Raw genomic sequence first — 18,077 nt, forward strand, 5'->3', positions numbered from 1 at the left:
AATGCCAAGGGCCATGACAAAACGTCATTATTTCATACACTGGAAATGAGGACAGGCTGGAAATTACGTCTAGAGCAAAGAAGGTAGTCAGTTGATGTAGCTTAAGAGCGCTAAAGTCTATATATGCAGGAGGGTCGGGGCAGTGGTTGAGTTTCAAAACACAGGACTTTCACCTGGGGGACTGATGTTTGTGTCTGGTAAGTACTAATTTCAACCACAACATTTTTCTAATATTAATCAAGTAATTTTGTTGCCTAAACTTAACCTTTGCGGTCCACATCCTGTTGCCCTTTCATGGTGTTATCTAGAACAGTGTTTCTCAAACGTTGTACATGACGTACCACTTAAAAAATATCAGGCTCCCTCAAGTACCACCACTAAGAACAATGGTAAAATACAGCAGCATAGGCCTACAATATTCAGCTACCGACAGGGAGTTCTATTTCTTATCAGAAGACTTTTTGGGGTAGCATCAGAACTGGCATGTCAGTGTTTTCATGTTTTCATCACAGTTTAGCTCATAACTCATGAACGTGGCTACGTAACAGGCTGATATTGAAACAAAAATATGACAGGATATGCTAAACCTGTTTTAAATTACATTTCATCTCATCTCATCTCATCTTCATCCGCTTATCCGAGTCGGGGTCGCGGGGGCAGCAGCTTTAGCAGGGGACCCCAAACTTCCCTTTCCCGGGCCACATTAACCAGCTCTAACTGGGGGATCCCGAGGCGTTCCCAGGCCAGTGTAGACATATAATCTCTCCACCTAGTCCTGGGTCTTCCCCGAGGCCTCCTCCCAGCTGGACGTGCCTGGAACACCTCCCTAGGGAGGTGCCCAGGGCATCCTTACTAGATGCCCGAACCACCTCAACTGGCTCCTTTCAACGCAAAGGAGCAGCGGCTCTACTCCGAGTTCCTCACGGATGGCTGAACTTCTCACCCTATTTCTAAGGGAGATTCCAGCCACCCTCCTGAGAAAACCCATTTCGGCCGCTTGGACCCGCGACCTCGTTCTTTCGGTCATGACCCAGCTTTCATGACCATAGGTGAGGGTAGGAACGAAGATTGACTGGTAGATCGAGAGCTTTGCCTTCCGGCTCAGCTCTCTTTTCGTCACAACGGTGCGGTAGAGCTACTGCAACACCGCCCCCGCTTCTCCGATTCTCCGACCAAACTCATGCTCCATCGTCCCCTCACTCGTGAACATGATCCCGAGGTACTTGAACTCCTTCACTTGGGGTAAGGAGTCATTCCCTACCTGGAGTAGGCAATCCACCGGTTTCAAACTCGGCTGCTAACCGATCCAGTGAGTGCTGAAGGTCACTGACCGACGATGCCATCAGGACCACATCATCTGCGAAAAGCAGAGACGAGATCCTCAGCCCACCGAACTGCAACCCCTCCCGACCACGACTACGCTTCGATATCCTGTCCATGAAAATCACGAACAGGATTGGTAACAAAGCGCACCCCTAGCGGAGGCCAACCCCCACCGGGAGCGAATCCGACTTACTGCCGAGGATCCGGACACAGCTCTCGCTTTGGGTGTACAGAGATTGGATGGCCCACAGAAGTGACCCCCTCACCCCATACTCCCGCAGCACCTCCCACAGTATCTCCCGAGGAACCCGGCCATATGCCTTCTCCAGATCCACAAAACACATGTAGACTGGATGAGCATACTCCCAGGCCCCCTCCAGGATCCTTGCGAGAATGAAGAGCTGGTCCGTTGTTCCACGTCCAGGACGGAATCCACATTGTTCCTCTTCAATCTGAGGTTCGACCATAGGACGAACCCTCCTTTCCAGCACCTTGGAGTAGGCTTTACCAGGGAGGCTGAGTAGTGTGATACCCCTGTAATTACATTTCACAGATCTTAAAAGTTTAAGTTTTTTCTTAATGTTATATAAATTTAGTAATTAATGTTTCCTTTTTTATTTTGCAGATTCCTTCAAGTACCACCAGAGAGAGATTGAGTACCACCAGTACCACAGTTTGAGAACCAGTGATCTAGAACGTAATTTTTTGTAAGATATCATACTAATTGTTGCGCATGACCTTTCATAAGATATCATACAAACCTGTTGATAACCCATTAAACCAAAGCCCATGACCATTGGTTAGGGGGTTGGAACGTACAGTAGATTTACTGGTAAATGGTAAGTATTTGAACGTTCCAGCTCTGATTCCTCTTCAACCCAACAATCTTGTGCAACAGCTGCATCACTGGTTAAAATCTGTTGATCTTATGCTTCATTTTACCCACACTCATGAACAAGATCCCAAGATACTTAAACCCCAATCCTATCAGATTGTTGCTGCAGTAAGGGAGTAGTGCAACACTGTGGATGCAGACTCTCTGTACCATTTATACCGTACAGCCCTAAGTCTGGGCTACTAAAGCAGTCGTTGTTGTCTGCCTGCCCTTGCCTTCAACCCTTCTTTCTCACTGATGTCCTCTTTCTCTGACCTTGTTCCCTGACAACAAACAAGCAGTCAACACACTACACTCTCTTTCAATTATGGGTCCTTTCTGACGCTTGCTGTCCCCATACAGGCCTGTTAGCAGGGCAGCGGAGGAGGAAAAAAGGAATTGGAGAGGTTGACCCCGGGAAGGGTAATCCTTGTTCTGTGTCATGCTGAGGGTCAGCTCAAATCATCCTGCATAGTAGCGAGTAGAGCCTGAGAAAGAAATAGAAATAGAAGAGAGACTGATTATTCTGATTAGCTATGGATTCTTCCATCCATCTAACCCTGTGCAACACTGCCATCCACACATACACACAAAGCCTAACCAGCCCGCCAGCAGATCCTGAGATAAGCTAGCTAAAGGGCAGAGTGTTCACAAAGCAGAATGCACAGAGAAAATCATCAGCAGATAGACATGCCGGTCCTCATCTTTTGACCTCGCAGATAAACCACTAGCTGTATCAACTCAGTCACGGCCTGAAAAGCCATCATGCCCCCAAAGCAGCATGGCTGATTCTACATCAAGTACTGTGTGTGTGACTTGAGCATTAATAAATAATGATTTGCCACAAAGAGTCTGTCTAGGTCTCTGCATTCCCATCTCTTAGATGTGCCGTCGCCATCACCCCCTCTGTGTGTGTGTGGTTACTATAGTGGAGACATACTTTCCGCAAAATGCCTCTATTGATGGTAGTCAAGTCTATGGCATCCTTGCAATGGTCATCCCGCAGTCAATTACCTCACAGAAAAGCGGGTTATCTCCCAGATAGTCTGAGCTGGAGCTGGCAGTGTGCCCAGAGTGTCTGTGAGGCATGATTGTTTTTCTTGAAACAGCTCATTTTTAAGGAAATAATAGGAATACTAATATTCGGCCTGTCTGCAATTGACGCTGAAATGCACAGAGAAACTGAGGTTAAGTGAGGAGAACAGTTTTCTTTCTATGTCTGAACCAAATCACATCCCAAATCTACCCTCTGAGCTTGGGTAATGCACAATATGGGTTTGTTTTCCACTAATTATCACATCATCTGGGGTATTGGTTAAGAAGATTTGTGATTATGAGGCACTGGCTTTAATCTCACCGCATCCAGTTGACACCATAAGCCAGGGGTTGTCATACTTTGGCTCTGCCTGGATGTCCAAATTAGTTTTTTTATTTTTCTAGTTTATATTCCCTGGGAACAGAATCTGGACAGCATTTCCCCTTGTTCCTTTGTTCCGACACAATAGGGGTTTTCATCTGCTACTGCTTTGATTTGTCACTGAAGAATGTGTTTGATGGCAACAAGCAGTGTTGGGCAAGTTAGTTGAAAAATAAGTAATTGCACTACTTTACTAATAACTCATCACTGCAGCACCATTGGAGAAGCCTTCCAACTACATAGCTGCCAAGCCAACACATTGCATCTTCAGAAGGAACAGAAAACAAAGCATTAGAGTTTATAAGCAAGCCAAGCAGCCAGCTTGGAGGCATTTAGTGACCATCAATAGCTAGCTAAGCCCGGGTGACTGAAGCAGCAATGCAGAAGTCATGTTCACCACCCTCCCAACTGTGATCACAACATGTAACACAAGCTCTGTGTTCTAGGAAGATGTCTTTCTCCAAAGGCTAGCCACCACATGCTCCTTCACCAGGCTAAGAGTATCTTCAATGAAAACACAGACACTAGATTCATTACAATTGTCAATATCCTGGTAAGACAGAAAACAACGATCCGGATATTGTCCAAAGTTGCCATTTCACCTGGGTAGGGCATGCAGGAGGCAGGACATGAGGCATCGTCGGCCCTTAGAAGTGTGAAGCTCATCGCCTCTGAAGTCTAGTCATTTTTGTTGGTGTCTTCTCCAGTCAATAATCTCCTTTTTTTTTTATTTTCTTTTTAATTATTTTTATCCTATATGCTATTTTATGTTATACAATGTATCTTTGTTTTAATTTCTTGAAGCACATCGAATTCACGCTTGCCGTATGAAATGTGCTGTATGAATAAATTTGACTTGACTTGACTATTCACACATGGACTCAAATGGACATGACTAAGACTTTTTACTTGGGAGCTGGCAGGGTAAAGTCTGTTTAAGGTGTAATTCAGGCGCGAAATAATCCTATATATAAACTTTTAATGGAGAAATTGTCAAGAACGGTAACTGGGAAAACACAGAGGACTGGGATCCAAATGCAGACACGAACTCAGAGTCAATTTTAACGGATTTAATAAACCTTACTTCACAATCAGTGCACAGTGAACGAGGGGAAAAGGGGTGGGAAAGAATGGCCACAGAGAATGAGCACAGGCGGGTGGTAAACTGGGAGACAGGCTGGCAGGCAGGTCGACAGAAAAACTGGAACCTGGAGCAAAAAACAAACAAAAACAACAGTCACAAACAGGTCCACGGAGGAGTGAGAGGAAAAAACGACGCACAGATGAAGCCAGCGTTTGCTACACGCTGAAGCATGACTCGCAGAAACTTAGTACAAAAAGTAGCCTTGGTCCACAGCCGGTACTGCTCTTTCTGATGAAGTAACGATCTGGCCCCGAATGAGACTCAGGTCTGGCTTAATATACAGGAAGGCAGGTGATTAGTGCCAATGAGATCCACCTGGATCAGCCTGCCCGGACAACTAGCTCACAGAACAACTTCTCCCTCACTCCCGGGGGTTAGTATACGAGCATTGGGACAAAGCTGGTCGTCTCCTTGCACAGCAATTGAAGCCAAAAACAGCATTAAACCAAATTACTCAGATTACTGATGATTCAGGCTCAGTAACTTCGGACCCAGACAAAATAAAAGACACCTTCAGAACTTTTTCTCCCATCTTTATACCTCAGAATCCCTCACAGACGTAAGCCAACTAAACAACGTTTTTGAAAAATTGGACTTACCTAAAGTTTCACTCGAAAAAAAACTTGAAATTAGACGCAGCTCTTACACTCTCAGATATTAAAGAAGCAATACAGTCAATGAACAGTGGTATATCACCAGGTACAGACGGATACCCGGTCCATTTTTATGAAAAAATTCTCCGATCAACACCAATACTACTTGAAATTTAACCATTCATTTGAACAAGGTACTTTACCACCTACACACATGCAAGCTTCCATCTCCCTAATTTTTAAAAAAGGTAAAGACCCACTTAGCTGCACATCCTATCAACCAATATCGCTTCTCTCTCTCTTGGTAGATTATAAAATACTTGCAATAATCCTAGCTCGGCGATTGGAATCTGTTATGCCCTTGATTATTTCAGAGGACCAGATGAGATTTATAAGGGAATGACATTCATATTCCAACATATCCCCACTATTATTTGCGCTTGCGATTGAACCACTTTCAGTAGCTTTGAAATTAGTGGAGGGATTCCGAGGGATTAATAGATGGGGCATAAAACATCAAGTGCCGTTATACGCAGATGATCTGCTCCTCCATTTTAGTGATCCCTTATCAAGTATTCCACGCATACTGACAGTATTAAACTCCTTTGGTCGTTTATCTGGATATAAACTTAACATTTCCAAAAGTGAATACTTCCCAATCAACCAACTGGCCGCAGCCATACCTCCATCGACTATACCCTTTAAAATAGCCAACACAGGGTTTAAATATCTTGGCATTGCAATTACACGATCATTACGAACAATATGAGAGCAAAATCTTACTATACTTACAACGAAAGTCAAGTGTGATCTATAAAGATGGAACTACTCACAACGAAAGTCAAGTGTGATCAATAAAGATGGAACTACTTACCGCTGTCCCTAGCCGGTAGGATCCAAATTATAAAAATAATAAATAATATGTTTTTAATGTTTGCCCATTTTTCTTCCCAAATCATTTTTTTAAAGCTGTAAACAGCATTATTTCATCTTTCATTTGGGCGGGCAAACGACCAAGTGCTAGTCACTCACTTCTCTATAGAGATAGTTCAGCTGGGGGATTGGGTCTACCTAATCTAATTGGTTATTAATGGGCATCCAACATGCATAAAATACTATCTTGGTACATGTCCCCCCAAACAAGTTGGTGCCAGAGTGAAGCGGTCTCCTGCTCCTCGTCACTACGTGCTGTAGCATGCAGTGCCTTGCATTCTTCCCCGTCTAGTCTTTCTGCTAACCCAGTTGTAATTGGAACATTAAAAATTTGGATGCACTTTGGGTGGCTTACCCCCCCTTCGGCAACCCCGATTTGCAACAATCATTTGTTTGTCCCAGCAAAGACCAACCAAAGATTCTCTGTCTTAGAAAATAAGGGACTTCGTAGTCTGGGCGACTTATACATCAATGGCATTTTTGCAAGTATTAATCAGCTAATTTCTAGCTTTAATCTCAATAAATCAGATGTTTTCCGGTAGTTTCAACTGTGTCACTTTGCGAAGACGCACACAACTTCTGGTTACATGACATTTTAGGTCTCCTGAAGTTGGAGAAGATGAAATTCTCCCTCAGAGGTTCTTCCGATAGGTTCTCTACTTATTGGAGACCGTTACTTAAATATTTAGACAAAATACCAGCTCGGGAAATTTCTTTGTAGAAGCCCATCAATGACCATTTACAGACTTATCTACAAGCGCCAGCGGTGACCCCCCCCCCCCCCCCTTAAAGACCATTTTCTCTAAGACACTCTAGCACGACAAAGTTACTTTGATGTTTGAGGAGCAAGCAACCATTAATACTTCCCCATAGGTAATAGCACTAGCACTTTATTTTTATATTTTAATTTATATTTTCTGTGTCATCTGTGGTTTTTCTTTTTATATGTGATCAAACCTTCTTTCTTTCCTTGTTGTTTCTCATATCTAGAAACAACAAGGAACAAGAAACATATTTCTTATTTATTCTCTAATTTATTTAGTTATTATTATTTGTATTTTATATATATATATATATATATATATATATGTTTATTATTATTATTTTGTTATTAATTGTATTGTTATTATTATTATTTTCTTTTCTCTTCCTCCCCTCGGATTCATTTTTCAATTCTATGTTTTTTTCAATTTTTTGAGAGAGTGTTTGGGTCACCCCATCTAAATATGACATACTTACCTTTAAAATTACCAGGGTGGGTGGGGTGGATTGTTCATTTATGTTCTTTTCAATTAAACACTCTTATTTAGTCTCTAATTTATTTAGTTATTATTATTTGTATTATATATATATATATATATGTTTATTATTATATTATTATAATTATTTTTTATTTTTGTTATTAATTTTATTATTATTATTATTATTTTATTTTCTCTTCCTCTCCTTGGATTAATTTTTCAATTCTATGTTTTATTCTATTTTTAGCTTTTTTCTATATTTGTATGTAACTATTAATTTTATGTCTGACAATGGATAAATAAAAGTTATTAAAAAAAAGAAGACTGTTAGAGACTCTACCGGATTTCTCCGTTAAAAGTTCATACACGAAAAAACTGTCTCGCTGGCTAATTTGATGTATGTAAATGCTGAAAAAGACAATGGGATGATTTTGCTGCGGAATTACACTTAAATGTCCAACTGATTCAGACATTTTGCTATCTCACATACACCCCCTCCAGGTAATGCCTGGATAGTTTCAGGGTTGCAGTGCATGTGTTAAAAACACAAAAGACCGTATGATTCATCCTCTAAGAGCTATAAATGCCTGTACAAATATTAAAGGCAATCCATGACATTCTGTAGTTGTATGGACCAAAGTGTTGGACCAACCAACCAACATTTCCATCGCCAGGAGTCGTGCTACCTGAGACACAGTTTCTGAGGTGATCTGAATGGACCTACATTAATTCTACTTATCCATTTTTAGTGTCTAATACCTTCATCAACATCCAAAGTAAGCTGCTTTTTATTTGGCTTTTATCTTACTTTTTATTTGTGATTTATATGACAAAGCAAGTGGGTGTTTAGTGTTTTTCCACAGTATTGGAAAGGGTTGTGACTCCCTTCAAACATAAAATCAGTCTCCTAGGAGCAATTATTTGAAACTAACAAAACAAAGGTATTAACTATCTAGATATAATTGAGAGGTAAAACATATGAAAATAACTCATCTCTAGCCACCCAGGAGTTTTGTAGCTAGCATGTGCTAATCAACCACTACACTGAATAAGCACGCATCAGATGAGACCTTTCCATTCAGGCGTTCATCAGCTGAGGGAGAGTGATGAGAATCGACTGAAAGCCTCAATTTCCAATAACAATCACAGTATGACATCTCTTTCTCCAATTAGGATTGGAGAGAAGAGATGAATCCAGTGGGAGCTGGTGTTGCTTTGAACAAGTTGGTGCCTACTTTAATAGTCTCTCTCTGTCTCTCTCTGACCTGTAAACAATGAGGAAACAAACCACATATGGTGTTACTTTCAAACTTTCATTTGCTTGACTTCAACTGTAAGCAATTTGGGTTTATGGGTTTATGGGGAGCATGAGTCTCCCATGAAGGCTTAATTTGGTCTGGCAAAAGCAGGAAGCTGGTATATGTTTAAAAACAAGATATTTTAATTGGGTAACACAATTTCAAAAAGTTAGTCAGCTTTGACTGCTTGAAAGCATGACAGACATGTGCCATTAACATATGTATGGTAACCACAAAGACAAAGACAATCAAAATGAAATTAAAAGCAAAAGACATCACTGAAATTTAGTGGCTTCTTATGTCCTTGACTATGGACTGTATATATTATGTTTTTTGTTTTTTTACACTTTATATTCATTATTCATTTTTGTTGCAGATTTATATGTTTTTTAATCAAGTATGTAATTGTATAAGGACTATTTTGTATTTTGTATGTACAAAACACAAAAGGGAATAACTGCAGAAATAAGCCATGAATATGAATGGGTCTTATTTCAAGAACATGTTATTAAAATAAATTGTATAGCGTGTAAAAGTTTATTTAAATGATACTTTCAGCTATACCATGTCACCTTAGCATAGCTGTGTATCAAGTGTTTTAACTAGAAAAGAGCCACAGGTGTCTATATGATTAAACAATATATTGTGACATGATTAAATAATATAGTTCCAATTGGACAGCTGTTGTTGTTATTACATAATTAGCTTACTGCTTGATAACTGTGTTTAGCTGCACATTACAAAACAAATGAATACTCTATGATAAAAAAACAACCTCTTAATGTATCCCCATATGATGAAAATTGTTAGAGGACGATGCAAAAAAAAAAAAAAATAGAGATGCAGTAAAAATTAGTGTAACTGTTACATTTGGAAGTGAGAAGTGTGTACGATGGTTATAAGGATACACAGTGTACAGTATATGACTTTGTGGGACAAACATGTTGTACAATGTAATTAGATACTGGTAAATGTCAACTATTATTGAATGGATTGTGACCAAATACCTGAAAAACTAATGAAATTCCACATGACACTATGGCACTTTTGAGGGACTGCCTTGAGCCCAAAAAACATCCAATCTACACATTTTTCCATTTTCAAGGGCCAGAAATGAAAAATGAGATCAGCTTGTGCCTTTCAATCATTTGGATCTTTTGTACACCATCACGCCCCTACCAAATGTCATGGCTCTAGTAGTTATATTTCTTAAAATGTCTTCCTCTGTCCAAGTGTTAAATCTTTTTTTGTAGGGGGCGAAAAATTACAACATTCCCAGTGGTAAAGAAAAAAAACTATGCAATTCTCAAATAGCATTTACATAAGTTTTTAACAAAATCTAAAATGTAAACAAAAAACTAAACCAACATCCTTGCATTATCATTGTAATATACTATGATGTGTTTTTTATGACTGGTCCTCAGGGTGATGTCATGGACAGCGCACTGTACATACTATTCTGCAGCACTGTGCATTCAAGCACAGCATGTAACAGCAACTTCTCTTCCCCACTATCCTCACTCCTACCTGAAAGCTCTATTAAAAACAGGCTATGGCTAGATTGTCCACTCCACTCCTCTATCTAAAGTAAAAGGCAGCAGAGGTTGTCAGGTGTTCTCTATTAGTGGCTAAAAAGCAGTATCTCACTCCCTGCTGACTCTACACTCACATAACATGGAGGCGTGTGTGTGTGTGTGTGTGTGTGTGTGTGTGTGTGTGTGTGTGTGTGTGTGTGTGTGTGTGTGTGTGTGTGTGTGTGTGTGTGTGTGTGTGTGTGCGCGCATGTATATGGAACACGCATGCACAGCTTGAAAAAGAAAGAGACGGACACTGTCTGAAAAGGCAGAGAGAACAGAGTGAGATGCAGGTTCACAGCAGCAGTTATAAATCCTGTTTCCCTCTTTGGGCAGTCATTTAGTTGCCAAGGTAACTTTAAACTCAGTGCACAGTTAAGTTGACTAGTCCATCCTGATCTGATAACAGGCTAATGGACAACTGCAGAAAATGTGTGCACTAAATGCGTGGTTTTTCAGACAGAGGCCTTTTGTAAAGTCCTTGCAGCACTTCCCCATAACATAAGCATTGTCAACATGTAACAATCAAAACAACCACAAGATAGATGAAAAAAAAGATTTGCTGGTATAAATGAATAATTCCTTCTCTGATTATTTGACGTAGGCTGAATATTATTGTCGATACTGTCCAGGTGCTCAATAGTCTGCAAAGAGTTTTGTGTAAAACAAATACACAAGTAGAGTTCATCTTGATCTTGTTCATTTCTCACATGTTTAAATGTAGTGCTAGTCACAAGAAAAAACAAGCGCTCCTGTAAACAAACTGTACACTAACCATGTTCAGTAATCAGTTCAGTCAGAGCTCTGACTGGAAATGATCCTGTTCAGGGATTAGAAGTTACACACTTTTCTGTGGGCGTTTGTCAGAGATGTAACTGAGAGCAAGCACCACCTGTAGAAAAGGTCTGTGGAAAGTCTTGATGTTAACTCGTCACCTATTCTGAAAGGGTTATGTTAGCCTGAGGCAATGAGCTTTGTAAAAGGAACCATTTGAAAATTACTTTCTCCATATTGCTGGATCTGATAAGTAGAAATGGTTTTCAACATGTGCAATACTTAAAGATATGGTCCACTTTATAACATATCCCTCTTAACTGATAACTAACTAATATCGCAACACATCTTCATAACTAAATGCCTGATATATTAAAAAGTATATATAATTAAATTTGAAGTGGTGAAATGGAAATACTTAAGTTAAGGCAACACAGATACTTGGTTAGGGGTAGGAAAAGATCATGGATTGTCTTAAAATGAGTCACGCACATAACTACGTCACAGACTTAAGTCCGTCATCAATTTTCAAAGTCCTGTATTTATTTGATCGATCTACCACCCCGACCTCCTCCCTATGCTGAGTTTGGGGCTTATAACTACGTCACTTTAAGGCTCCCGTGATAATCACTACGGCCACTCACCACCTAACAACAAACGATAAAAAATGGGTAATTATAACCGGCTTGCACCATCGACCTACTGCTGTTGTTTTGGTTAAGGACAGTCTGAATACTGTCGTACGAATCAGTACTGTTCATATAAAACATTACCTTTACTTTAATGTAGGTACAGCAGAACAAGGGTAAATTAGGTGAAAGGAGAACTTACTTATATTGTAAGTAATTAGCCTACTGGGTACCTGCTGGGTAATTTAGGGGAAGGAAAAATAATTTATACTATAATTTATACTCAGTATGGTCAGTAACTTTCCCAGGATCGATAAAGGTTTATGAGACTTTGAAAGTGTATTGTTTAATTCGATTACAGACATCCTGTAAACATGATTTGGTTTCATTTTCTTTGCACATAGGTAACAATGTTTTCAGTTTCGATTTACTTTTGGAAGGACAAACACACACACACACAACACACACTCCTCTGTGAAACCCAACCTGGATTGAGTTGTCTAATATCATAGATCACTCTGGATAAATACATTTGGTTTCCCACTTCCTACCAACTCCACACACACACACCACAAGCCTCTACAAATTGTGGGCACCCACTGCCTGTAATGTGATATTCCAACAATTAGCAATTAGACACTAAATAACACTGGTACATTGAATTTATGTTTCTGTCGGTGCCTTTTGCAAATGTGTTGGTGCCTGGTGTCATTGGGAAATTTTATCACTGCTTGGGTAATGGAATCGAGGAGGGAGGGGTCTGAGAGATTGTGTTGTCAGGGCTTCCTGACAGACGAGCAAAGCTTTTCCTTGCAGAGACATCCCACCTTCCCCCTTCTCCCTCAATTCACTTTTAATGTAATGAGCTTTATTGGTATGGAAGTACACAAACAATACTGCCAAGGCAGTTACATACAATTGACATATTATCTATGATCATGATAAGGCTTGCTATGAGTTCACACTTGTGGATTTCTGTGTGTGTGAGTGTGAATCAGAACAATTTAGTAGCCTATATATAAAAAAATAAAAACAAACAATATAATTACATGCCACAGTTCATGAAGAACAAATGGGCAGATGATGAGGAGAACAGCAACAGTTTCATATGTCATTAAAATGGTTTTCTCTCTGGCTCTGGCATGTACCAAGGAAATCAAAAAGGTCTGAGGATGTATCTTTTTTGTATCTTTTTTTCACATTTATATAATACTTTAGTTAAGAACCTAATTTCTGGATTGTTTTCCGACAGTAGAGTAGAAAATGTTCCTTTCTATCTATAATGTGTTTGTCAGAATCAATACAGGCAGCTTTCTCTAGGCAGCCAGGGTTGTTTGAGTCTATAATAAGGTTATGGTTAATGAGTCTGCATTTTTCTTTTCAGTTAAAATCAGTTCCCCTGGTCAGGTAAATTATTTAGAAGACTGATAGCACTGAAGTTTGCTATGAGTCATTGTTCATCAATTGTTTTAGCCTGTGTTTAGGATTTAGTTGGGGCAGGTTATCTGAGGGTTGCTTGTTGAGGTGGATTCAGGGCACTCTTCTCTACGTCCCGCCAGGGCAACCGGCCCTAGCCACCTATGTAACTCCTGGTTAATCCAAAAATAGGAAAAGAGGTGGAGCTTAGATGAAGCTGAGGCCACCTGTCACTTAAAGCAGCCATTCCCTTAATTATGCCTAGCTTTAAGCCTTAATAAAAAATTCACCTCTGTGCAGTTGTCATTTCTGCTGTAAAGTTGTGGTGTGTTACCATGGGGCTTTTGTGGGGACTGACTTGCTTTTGGAGCAGCAGCCTCAAGTAGCTATTCGATAAACTCCAATTTGTGGCACTTCTGCGTTGGCTTTATTTTTTTTATCCCTTTGGTTACCAATTGGTAGTGATGACCCTACAGCTTTACAGAGTTCAATAGTAAGTTTCAAATCATTGTCAGGCTGCAACTTTATGGGTTTGGTTCACTCTCACCACTGCCATAACTTTGTCCAGCAGGCAATTGTTTACAGCAAAAAAAGCTCTGGTAAAAAACTACTCTGCACCTGCTCAGAACCAAATGGCAGACAGACACAGTTACCCAACTAGCTGGTGGACATTGTGGAGCGCTCAGCAGCTAGAAAGCCAGATATTTTAGTAGAGACCAAAAACAGAGTTAAAAGAAAATGAATAATAGACTTGCATTCAGCAGATGGAAAGAAACATGACTGATAATGTATGATAACGTTGCTCCATAACTGCAGGACACATCACACTCACTGGTAACAGCAGAGGAATGAATCAAAAAGCTTCACTTAGGACACAGAGAAAAATTTGTATGTACTTGCCATGGTAAGAATAATTCACAGGATGCCGTGCAGAGAATCAGGCAGGGGTACAAAATCACAAGGTTAAGAAACAAACCCAAAATCCAAAACTAGACATCCAACAACTTGAGATGAAGGCTGGAATGCTTACTGAAACAGACAAGATAAACAAAGGGAAGGACAGAGACTAAATACACAAGGGAGGCTGGGTAATGAGGGTCAGACGAAACTAATCAGGGGCAGGGACAGTAATCAACAAATGCGGGGAAAACATAAGGATAGGAAGTGAAAATACTTGAAACGGGTGAAGTTGTGAGTACCTAAATGAAACAGGAAACAGAAATAATGAAAGCCGAAAGTAAAATAAACATGACCTTAACGCTGGTGCCAGGATGTAACAGGATATGTAAAGATCAGTGTTGGGCACATTACTTTAAAAAAGTAATTAGTTACAGTTACTAGTTACTTCTCCCAAAAAGTAACTGAATAAATTACTGAGTTACAAATATTAAAAGTAACTAGTTACTATGGAAAATAACTACTGCGTTATTTCTGAGTAAATTTTAAATGGCCAAATGTATCAAAGAATTTGGACCCCACCTCCACCCCTCTTTAATGGAACTTAAAATACATGTGCATGTTTAATTATGTATGATAAATATGAAAATTATAATGAAATGGACACTGAATACAATACATTCTTAACACCAATTTTGTGTGATCAGCTAAAGTGAAACACACAAAAAAGACATCACTGAGTATCAGAGACTATAGAAAATGGCTTCTTCACAGACTGTTAGCCACATTTGTTATAGCTTTATTAATGAAAATCATAAGATTACTAAGGAATTTTTGAAGAGTTTAATCTTTAGTGATCAGAAATACCAACAGAATGCTGAAGAAATTGTAGTTTTGTTTCACAACCTTAGTGTAGACATGTTCTTATATAACATGCACAAACATAGAGTCACTGTCGCTCCGTCCTATAAAGTTGCAAGATCTGCTGCAGATAGGGGGAGCCGTGTATGAGAGAGATTATAGTGAATATGAAAGGTCAGCAAGGGTACAGAGATAGAGAGGGAGGAAGACAGACATAGAGAGAGATAGGGGGAGTGAGAAAGAAAGAGATTTGACAAAACCATGGAAAATGCAAGATAAATAGTGTATTTACTGTATAATAATTATTGGATGTTGAGTTGTCTAGGACATGTTTGCATTAGAGTGATGGGGCCGAGGAAAAGGTGTAATGGAAGATGCATGTTATGTCTGTCGGTCTGTGTATGCATGTGTGTAAGAGAGTCTGTAAACACGCTGAGGTGTGGTTTAAAGGCTGTTTAACAGCTAACACAGTAAAATAACTAATCCAAAATCTGTGCAATGGAGAAACTAAAAAAACACTTATCCAGCCTGAAATTTACCCCATACACACTTCACAGGTAAACACTTACACAAAAGAGCAGATGCACTCCTATACAATGAGACATAAAGCCGTATGCACGCACACTCACACACACACACACACACACACACATACCCACACATACAAACTTCACGGGGTTTATGCTGGGTTATCTGTAAGCCCATTTCAGGAGATGGGCCTCAGCTTGGATTGGATTCCCACTTGGGAGAGAGAGAAACGGAAATGGATTGTAGAGCCATCCTCTGATTGCTAAACCATGTATGTGGTTTCTTTGGCTAACCCCGAGTGTGTGTGTGTGTGTATGTGTGTGCGTGCGTGAGCCTCTAAAGGTGAAGTAGTGTGAAATGGAAGACTTTTAGAACAAGCGGATACTGAAGGACTTGACGTGATGCAGCAGTGTGTGTGTGTGTGTGCGTGTGTGTGTGTGTGTGTGTGTGTGTGTTTGTGTGTGTGTGTAATTGTGTTTTTATACACTTCTTCATCCAGCTAGTAGTAGATTATTCAATCTAGAAGGAATGCTTCTCTTTTTTGCGTCTTGCATGACATCAAGGACATCAGTCAAGTTTATTTTGCTCCTAGAAGGCTTTTTTCTCTCAGCTTGTACCCTCTCATAGATAGTAGTATAGTATTATAATTTAAATTTAAATTGTGTGATCAAAAGTAACAACCCATATTAAATAAAATTGAAAGAAAGAAAAAAGTTATGGTATTGATGTGCTTACCAACTCAGAAAGGAAGTAAGACATGTTAAGAGATAAAGGATTGTTTTGGCACAGACACATGGATTGATATAAAGGTTTGCAATACTCTCACGTCCCTTTGTATGGTTTCACCTGATGAGAATAGCAGGGGAACTCAGGACATACAATATCTGAGCTGCAGGTATTTCGCAGCCATTGTTACAACACACAGCAGTGTTCAGTTCAGTCAGAACATCAAAACAAAAACAACTTTGTGATACTTGTATATGAGTATGAGTTTGAATGATTGTGAACTTACGCAGACAATTTCTTTCACTTAAATTGTATTGTTCTATAGCGCGTTCAAATGCACGCATCAATGTCAGATCTCTTCTGCCCTCTAGGATCTGTCCTATGATCCTGCAAGAGGAACATCCCAAATCGTCAGCGGCTGGTTCTGATTGGTCATGCAACCGGAGTACACATTCAGGTACATTTGACAAGTGTGAATTTCCTGCAACATTCAAGACTCACATCTTTTAAATGTGAATTGTAGTGAATAGTATTTAGTATGTTTTTGCGGGGATGATCAATAGAGCATGCACTGTGTGTGCCCCTTTGTACATGGTGTGTGATACAGACAGGGATGGTCAGAGCCAATAGAAAAATAGACAAATTCATACCAGTATGATACTTAAAACTCAAAATCACAGTACATTTTAGATAAAGCCCAGTCAGTGTTAGACAGGAAGTAGTTCAGTCGCTACCAGAGGGGAACATGCAGACTGAAGATGTGACCATGCAATGACTAAACAATGTCACATGCAGATACAAGTCTGTCTGTACAATCTTGAGTAAGTGTTTTAGCACTTCAAGAGCTGTGGCTCAGCTTGTGCCACCACACTTCTGCCTTGAATGTCTGTCATGCTCTCTTGAGGTTGTGAATGTGGACTGTGGTGTTAGGATCGACAAACATCATGATGACTGTGTCCTGGATACAAAATCACCACAGCCTTACTTAACTTGAAGCAGAGAATGAGTTTTCACAACCACCTTATTTATCTTTATGGCTACAAACAGCACGCTGATGTTCAGAAGACTTATGATTGTCTTATGTCTGATAATGCCTGACGTTATAATGCTTTTTGAGGATGAAAATCAAATCATTACTATGTATTAAGCATGTACCCACTAAGTAGGTATGGGATTCATATTAGGTGTTATCCAAAACTTTAAAAGGTAAAGTATAGGTTTTAATTTAGGTAGATAAGTTGAGTTACATGGGCGGCACAGTAGTGTGGTGGTTAGCACTGTCGCCTCACAGCAAGAGGGTTTCTGGCCCGAAACCCGGCAGGTGGAGTTTGCATGTTCTCCCCGTGTCTGTGTGGGTTCTCTCCGGGTTCTCCGGCTTCCTCCCACAGTCCAAAGACATGTATGTGTTAGGTTAATTAATGACCCTAAATTGCCCATAGGTGTGAATGTGAATGGTTGTCTGTCTGCATTTCGGTCAATCTTTTCCGTTTCTCTTGCTCTCCACATGGACTTCTTACCTGCATGCAACTTAAGCACGCTCAAACTTGATTGGTTAATAGTACTCAGACTACACATAAACTACAAACAGCAACAGGAACGCTTGTGATGCCAAAATCTTGTCCTGTTGCCTACAGATTCTGCATTCATATGCAGATATCCTGATGACATCATCAGGGTTATTTTCTCAAAGCCAAGAGCCACAGAAAATATATAATTGTTTTCAACGGCTGAGCAGTATAATTTTGTATTTTTCAATGTAGTATTTACTGGACATCAAGTGCTAAATGCTAACAACAAATGCATTACAGATACCAAACGGCTAACCAAATGTCAGAAAGTTGATAAACGG

Source organism: Echiichthys vipera (assembly GCF_963691815.1).
Source record: "Echiichthys vipera genome assembly, chromosome: 1".
Classification (NCBI taxonomy): domain Eukaryota; kingdom Metazoa; phylum Chordata; class Actinopteri; order Perciformes; family Trachinidae; genus Echiichthys; species Echiichthys vipera.